Below are 8345 nucleotides of genomic sequence, written 5' to 3' on the forward strand. Positions count from 1 at the left end.
AAACAACTGAAAGTTTGCTCTCCTAAAATTCAGGGTCCTGACTCATCTTCACCTGGCCCATATCCCTCACAATTGTGAATTCCAGCAGGGCATGATCCAGCCCAGGCCACCCCCAATCTTGACATCTCTAATGTGTTCATCGGTGTTAGTGAGCAACAGGTCTAGTAATGCTTTTCCCCAGTGAGGCTGTCTATCACCTGGATTAAGAAATAATCCTCGATGCATTCCAAGAATCTCTTGGACTGCTTACAGCTTGCTGTGCCATTTTTCCAGTGGATGTCGGGGCAATACACGTTCTGCAGCAGGATCAGAGTGTGATGCTTCCTGAAAGTGAAGTAAGAATGCTTTGTCAACAGGCTCCCTTTGATTGGGCAGCCTGTAGTAAACACCAGCCACAAGGTTTTGTTTGTTGGCTTGGCGCCATAGGCTATATGACATGCTGCAACATTTAGGAGACAGAGGTTTTTGCAGCATGCCAGGAAGCTGGAAAAACCTCTCAAAACAATTCTTGGTCATAATGTTTCCACAATACACTTAAACCATATATTCAACAAAACACTTCAGAATTTTCAAACAACTCTGACATTCCTGGGAATTTTAATGCAATAGCCAATTACATACCAAGGATTAAAAAAAAAAAAAAAAATCAAATCTTACCATTGAGTAAATGATAAAAATCAAAGATGAGTCATCAAGTCATACTGTAATCTTTAATATCAAAGAAAAAAATCAAGCCTATTGTGCACATTATCATCATAACCGATTTTATAATATACTACATGTAAATAAAAATACAGGACACTTTACATTTGTCAAACTTACTCCATATAAACAAGTATTACTCTGCAGATTATGCAGCAATTTATTTTGCACAATTACAATACCACATACAGTTTGTGACCTAAATTATCTTGGCTTCAACTGCTAAACAACTTATGCATTTTTTTTGCCTGTGTGTACAATTGAAGAAGAAAAGAATGCAGTCACACAGAGTAATACACAATTGTCGCTGTCCATAAAAATACAAATAATGATTTTTAAGAACTCAAATAGGACTGCGGGTAAAACACTACCCTCATACAGGTAATTCATGAGATTATTGTGCTTCCAACTCTTAAATGTAACTGCTATACTTCAAAAGGAAAGCATCAGAAAGAATTGGTATATTCTATAATTAAAATAGAAACACATCACTATACACCTGATTTAAGTCAATTAAAAAAAATTTCCAAAAGCAATGCAAAAAATGGTACTGTTGACAGTGTGGGGCAGCGAAGAAGAAAACCAAGAGAACAAAGGATATTGAGACTGTGGTGGGTTGATCCTGGCTGCATGCAAGGTGCCCACCAAAGCCACTCTATCATACCCCCCCTCTCAGCTGGACAGGTGTCGTGGTTTAGCCCCAGCCAGCAATTAAGCACCATGCAGCCACTCGCTCACTCCCCCATCCCCCAGTGGGACAGGGGAGAGAATCGGGAAAAACTTGTGGGTTGAGATAAACACAGTTTAATAGGACAGCAAGAGAGAAGGAAACAACAATAATAATACTGACAAAGGAATAACTCCCAGCTAACTCCAGTTTATGTACTGGGCATGACATTATATGGTAGGGAATATCTCTTTGGTCAGCCTGGGTCAGCTGTCCCGGCTGTGTCCCCTCCCAGCTTCCCGTGCACCCCCAGCCTTCTTGCTAGCAGGCCAGCACGAGAAGCTGGACTGTCCTTGACTACTTAGCAACAGCTCAAAACATCAGCACGTTATCAACATTTTCTCATCCCAAATCCAAAACATATCCTCACACTAGCTTCTGTGAAGAAAACCAACTCTATCCTGGCTGAAACCAGGACAACAAGGGAGAGAAAATATAACAAAAAGCTTGTGAGTCGATATAAGGACAGAGATCATTCATCAATTACTGTCACAGGCAAAACAGACTTGACTTGGGCAAATTAATTTAATTTATTGCCAATCAAATCAGAGTAAGGTCATGAGAAATAAAAGCAAATCTTAAAACACCTTCCCCACATCCCTCCCTTCTTCCAGGGCTCAACCTCACTCCTGATTTTTCTAACTCCTCCCCCCTGAGCAGTGCAGGGGGATAGGAAATGGGGGTTGCGGTCAGTTCATCACACATTGTTTCTGCCGCTCCTTACTCCTCAGGGGCGGGACTCCTCACACTCTTCCCGTGCTCCAGCATGGGGTCCCTCCCACAGGAGACACATTCCTCCACAAACTTCTGCAACTTGAGTTCTTCCTGCAGGCTGCAGTTCTTCATGAACTACTCCAGCCTGGGTCCCCCACGGTCACAAGTCCTGCCACCAAACCTGCTCCAGCATGGGTCCTCTCTCCACAGGTCCTGCCAAGAGCTTGCTCCAGTGCAGGCTTCCCACAGGGTCACAGCCTCCTTCACATTCACCTGCTCTGGCATGGGGTCCTCCACAGGCTGCAGGTGGATATCTGCTCCACCATGGACCTCCATGGGCTGCAGGGGGACAGTCTGCCTCACCATGGTCTTCATCAAGGGCTGCAAGGGAATCTCTTTTCCAGCACATGGAGCACCTCCTCCCTCTCCTTCTTCCCTGACCTTGGTGTCTGCAGAGCTGTTTCTCTCATATTCTCACTCCTCTCTCCAGCTGCAATTGCTGTGCTGTGCGACGAGCGAGGGAAGGCATGCAGTCGACTCAATATGAGTGATAAAGCAAGCTTCAACTTTATTGCAAAACCTTACACATATTTATACACTAAGTTCTACCTTATGCATACTTGTCTTACAATCATTGGCTTAGCTCTAAAGATTGCATTATCATACTCCTCCTACTTGCCGTTACTGCTACGTGGTCCGGGTTCCATCCTGTTTTTCTTATACAGTGCTTCTTCTTAGCTGTTTACCACAGCTCCTTCTCCTCAAGGCCGAGCCCTGCAGATGTCCAGCTGTTTACCAGCTTCCCAGTGCCACAGCTCCCTCTTCTCAAGGCCGAGCCGTGCAGATATCTAGCTGTTTACCAGCTTCTCAATGCTGCAGCTCCTTCTCCTTAAGGTCGAGCCCTTGCAGGGTGATCCCAACATCTCCCCCTTTTTGTTTATCTATAAACAAAACCTGATGGATCATTTGCAACCCAAGGACTGTGAGGAAGATGGACCCTCTGTACATTCTTCTATCGTCCTGTGCCGCGAACTCAGCCCAGCAGTTGGTAGGTGCCAGCTTTACGTGGGCGTCCCCACGGAGGCAACGGTGGCCTTGCCGTACACCGGCCCACTGCCCTTCAGGAAATCCCGGTATTACACATTTGTAGAGGAACGAGTTTCGACACACGTGGCCAGCGAGTGTCGGAACTCACCTCAGTTGTCAGCTTTTAACACAGGGAGCCTATGGCGTATGCGCCCGCTGGCCAGACGTGCTGCATGCGCCACAGCCATCCCGTCTGTTGGTTCGTAGGCTTTGTTCACACGGCATTTTTTCATAACTCAGCAGTCACATATCAACTTATGCTTAAGTCAATAGCAGAACATTACAAAGCAAAACAATTCTAGCTGTACTACTTCTAGTGATATAAACTACTCCTAGTGATAGAAAAAAGGTACTTGTATAAGGCTATGAAGACCAATATTATATCTTACCAAAGCATTTGTAGTTATAGAACGCTTTGCCTCAAAAGCTTTCCACGTTCATCTCATGATACCGCAAATTTCAGTGTGATTTACCCCTACATTTTCTTTTGACTGAGGTGGCATCCAGATTGCGATGACACCTGATAGTGTCATGATGTGTCCAACGATGATGATGGCGACTGCCCCACCCATGGCCTCACCCACTTCGAGGCACCTGCAAAGTGGGTTACCCATGGTTTTACCCATGGTTTTAAACAGCCACCACCGTCAACCTCGTCCCCTGGTTAGCAGTTGAAAAGGTCCTTTCTCCTTCCGCAAATAATTTAACACATATAAGGCTTTATTCAAACGTTCTTAGGGTAATGTGGTAGCCTCTCCCCCTTTTTGTTTTGAGCGTGATTATCTAACAAAGCTCATTCATTGGGTGTGTAAGATACTTGTTTGAGTTATTAGCTAGCCAAGCATTCTTTACTACCTTTTGAACCATTCCTTGTAGACAATGCAATAAACATGGTACAATAAGCATTAGTATTAAGATAACAAGTACTATAACAACTGCCCCTTTTATTAAGTCTTGTAACCATCCACTTAGGCCCAAACTTGACAGCTATGATTCGAGGTTTAGTGAACTTGTCTGTAACCTGTCCGTTAAGTCCTTCAGTTTTTGTAATTGTTGAGTTACTGACTGTGATATATCTGTTAAATTCATACAACACGTGCCATCAAACTCCTCACACCTGTGCCCTTGGGCCAAAAGTAGGAAGTCGATAGCTGCCCTATTTTGCAATGTCGCATGCCTTATTGAGTCAGTTTCCATTAACAAAGCACTGAGTGTTGCAGAAGTAGCATTGGTTTGTTTCGCTAGCCAACATCCCAATTTATTTAAAGTGGTTAAGCCTTGGGCAGCAGCGACCCCAGGGGCAAGGAAAGAGGTTAGTATGGTTTTGTCTGCAGTCCAAAAATCCAGTTGGTCATTGCACTCTTCCTGATATTTTCAAATCTGTCATCTTATTCTATGCCGTCGGGTAAGGTTCAATATCATAGAAGTGTTGGGAGTTGACAATGTTAGGTGCCCCAATGTGTAAGGACCACCTCTCAAACGGGAGGGAACACCTTGCCATGCACGATCACCACAAATCAAGAATATTCCTTTAGGGAGTCTCCTTGGGACAATAGTAGAGCGTGAGATGTTGCTCGTTGTATAATTACACCAATTGGTAGCATTCTGAAAAATGGCTAACGTGGGGTTTACATCCTGTGACCTGGCTATCTTCTCAGTAATTTTCTGCAAAGCTTGGTGTTGATCCTCATTCAGTTGACGTCGCTCTGGAGCCTCCACCGAAGACTCCAGGAGCGGCATCAATGGCCTTAGATCATCATTAGTAATTCCGCAAATATTGCGAACCCACTGTATATCCCCCATTAATTTTTGGACATCAGAAAGATTTTCTATTTTCGCCTTAATCTTTATTTTTTGTGAGTGGACCGCTGCCCTGGTAATAATCCAGCTCAAATATTGCCATGGTCCCTTCTTTTGCCCTTTTTTTATTTTTTTTTTTTTTTTTTTTTTGGTGCTATTTTTAAACCCCGTTTTCCTAAATAGTGCTCTAAGTGCTGTAAAATGTGGTCTGCATTCAATTGTGTCCCTGCTATTAATATATCAACTATATAATGATACATTATTAAATCTGGATACTTTTTCCACACCGGTTCTAGAGCCCATGCCACAAATGTCTGACACATCGTAGGTGAATTTTGCATTCCTTGTGGTAACACTACCCAATGATACTTTTTGCTAGCTCTCCTTTATTTACCGATGGTACCGTAAAGGCAAACTTCTCTGCATCCTCAGCTGCTAAGGGAATGGTAAAAAAGCAATTGAAATATACTCTTCGATTCCCTGCAAAAGAAATGATACATTTGTGACAATAATTACAACGACATAGAACAAACCCACAACACCGTTTTACAAATATGGCATATTGAAGTTCCTGCTCTTGAACGTCCAGGGAGAGCCGCTGAGACAGTCAACGAGCCATCATTCCGCATACAAAAGAGTGAAAGCATCAGCTGGTGGTACGACGGAGTTGACTGCGTCCGTGGGACGTGTGACAAGATCTTCAGGTCTTACTGTCGGCCGTACCGACCTGGCCGGTACCTGCTTCACTCCGTCCCCTCCCTCTCTGCCAAAGTCTCTTGTCTCATGCCTCGCCAATGTTGGGCGGGGTCGGATCTTGACTTGAGGGAAGGATCATCCCAGGCAGCCCCCTCCTGTTGCGGCACAGGTCAGGAGGCGGGGGCCAAGGAGGACTCGCCACCTCCGTTGGTTGCGTTAGCGGGGGGGGGGGGGGGGGGGCGGGAGGGGGTGGGGGGGGGCGGGCGGGGGTTGCTCGTTCTCACCATCCCCAGCTCGGCCTCCCTTCTCTCCCAAGGCTGTGGCAGCGGCAGCTGCTGCCGCCGTCCGCTCTGATTTTATCGCCTTTATAGAGTCTCTGACTAATCGCCAGGTTGTTAACACTTTCGCAGCCGTATGATCCTCTTTAGAGGCTGCCTCAAACACCAATTTCCCTGCTTTCTCCCAGGTAGGTAACTCAAAAGCTGTTGCAGAGTCTGCTGCTAGCCCCTGGCTCTTCAAAACAGTCTCCAATAGCAATTGCCATGTTGTTGCTAGCTCCGCTGCTTGCCCATCTCCTTTCGAGACTCGCCCCATTGATCTTTCACATGGGCACACAGGGGAACACTGAGTACATTGTTCTGGGCAACGTTGTCCCGTCTTGCCCTCACATACATCATCGTAGATCTGTTTCTCTGACTTATCTATGCAGCCGGTTTACTCGGTGCATCTGGCACCTCAGGAGGTGCAGTCGGAGTCGCTGAAGGTCCTGGACCCTCTGACTCAGTTAAAAAGGGATTGGTTGAAGACGGTTTAACAGCCTCCTCCATATCAGCTGCAGCTTTTCTCTCTGCCTTTAAGGCTTTTAATGTGTTTAACATCAACTTCCATGTCGTCACTAACTCTGCGGTGGTTTTATCTCCATTCCCAATATGTTCCTATAACATTTTTCCTATCTCCTCCCACGTCTCTGCCTTAAACGCCACAGACGCATCGGGGGGGTACCCTTTTTGGCACCAAATTAGAAGCCTTCTAAGTGTATATTCATCATATTTCAGTCCTCTCTTAGAGAGCATATGCGGCAGGAGTCTGACCATCGCCCCTTCTTCATGCGATGCGTTCTGCCTTTAGTTCTTTTAATGTCTCTTAGGATCAACCTCTAGAGCGTCGTAGATTTTATACTGTCTTTGTTGCCTGTGCTATTCGCTTTTCAGTTTTATATCTTTTCATGCAATGAATAACATCTCTCCAAGATTTCATTAATTTTTTGCTGATTTTTCATCATCGATTACTAGATCCCACAAACAATCTCCATAAGAACGCCACTCGTCTACTTCAAACATACTTTCAGGGTCTTTAAAAAACCCTTTCGCTTTCCCTAACGCAATTAACCCAGCCAGATCTTTTAATTGGCTTACTCCCCGCTTTTCTAAAAAGCATTTTAAGATTTCAAATGCTACCTCTATTTCCATTGCGCGCTACGTTGACCTTCTTAATTATCCGGTCAATTATTTTTGCAGCCTTTTCCCTTGGGTAGCCTTCTTTCGGACGGCGAACCCCTTCTTAATTATCCTGGGTTCAAGCACGGATCAGGCGCGCCGCGGCAGCGTCCGCCGATCTTCTGCTCCCTGGTCGCTGCTACCAGTGCTTCTCCGATCTCGCTGTCCGGTGAAAAACAAGGATGGGGGTCCCTGTTCGGGCGCCACTTGCGACGAGCGAGGGAAGGCATGCAGTCGACTCAATATGAGTGATAAAGCAAGCTTCAACTTTATTGCAAAACCTTACACATATTTATACACTAAGTTCTACCTTATGCATACTTGTCTTACAATCATTGGCTTAGCTCTAAAGATTGCATTATCATACTCCTCCTACTTGCCGTTACTGCTACGTGGTCCGGGTTCCATCCTGTTTTTCTTATACAGTGCTTCTTCTTAGCTGTTTACCACAGCTCCTTCTCCTCAAGGCCGAGCCCTGCAGATGTCCAGCTGTTTACCAGCTTCCCAGTGCCACAGCTCCCTCTTCTCAAGGCCGAGCCGTGCAGATATCTAGCTGTTTACCAGCTTCTCAATGCTGCAGCTCCTTCTCCTTAAGGTCGAGCCGTGCAGAGTGATCCCAACAGTGCTGGGTTTTTTTTTTTTTCCTTCTTAAATATGTTATCACAGAGACACTATCACTGTTGCTGATTGGCTCGGCCTTGGCCAGTGGCAGGTCTGTCTTGGAGCCAACTGGCATTGGCTCTATCGGACATAGGGGAAGCTTCTAGCAGCTTCTCTCGGAAGCCACCCCTGCAGCCCCCCCACTACCAAAACCTTGCCACGCAAACCCAATACAGAGATTCAACCAGAATGCCATAGTTCAATTGTCTATTTGTAAAAACAGGAACACCACATTTTACGAGTAACTACAGACTGGTTAAAAGAGTCATAAGTTGGGCATTATTACAGATGTAACTACTCACCAATTGCATAATCAACGTTTACTTAATCTTGCCTTATTTCAAGGAGCTTGAAAAATCAAATTAAATACTAATCACATTTTATCTAAGAAAAAAACCACAAAACAAAACCACCATAATAAAGGCAAAGTGTCCAAGTTCATAGGAAAAAAACAAAAAAAGTAC

The sequence above is a fragment of the Phaethon aethereus genome, assembly GCF_964289735.1.
Source record: "Phaethon aethereus genome assembly, chromosome: W".
In the NCBI taxonomy this organism is placed as follows: Eukaryota; Metazoa; Chordata; class Aves; order Phaethontiformes; family Phaethontidae; genus Phaethon; species Phaethon aethereus.